This window comes from Alligator sinensis, unplaced genomic scaffold, assembly GCF_000455745.1.
Source record: "Alligator sinensis unplaced genomic scaffold, ASM45574v1 scaffold61_1, whole genome shotgun sequence".
NCBI classification, from domain to species: domain Eukaryota; kingdom Metazoa; phylum Chordata; order Crocodylia; family Alligatoridae; genus Alligator; species Alligator sinensis.
The window spans coordinates 2,386,485-2,387,038 of NW_005841986.1; positions in this window are offsets into that span (position 1 = coordinate 2,386,485).

Consider the following 554-nt stretch of genomic DNA (forward strand, 5'->3'; position numbering starts at 1 on the left):
GTGTTTGAGAAATAGTTTTAAAGAATAGACAATATCAAACCTTCCCTTTTGAGATTGTTGCGTTGTGTTCATCCGAGACGTTTACTCGCCAGCCGGCATGGCCGTAATTATGTCATGGAAACAAATTCTGGCCCCGATGGTACCAACCTCACATCAGTAAAGTTGCAAAGATGCAACATGCACTGATATTTCTTCCCTAATCCTGCTCTGAGGAGCACTGCTGTATCCCCTTCACCTCCCTTTGCAACGTGCACGTTCTGTTTATCCATTTTTAATGACTCGAGTCATATAAAAGCAAGGACACAAAACAAGAAGGAAAAAGGAATAAGCAGAAGCTTACATCCTGTTTTAGGTTCAAATAAAATTGACAGCTCTTTGCTCAGGTACTCATATGTGACTGCTCTTCATGCCAGCGCTATATCATTTAGTTTATTCGCTGTTTGCTTCAGCTGTTGATAAAGATGGAGGAAGTTGCTGTCCACAGTGCACATTAAAGGGTGCAATTTGGTTTACCGCAGTAAGTAAACAGTGATATAATTATGTCTTTTCAAATA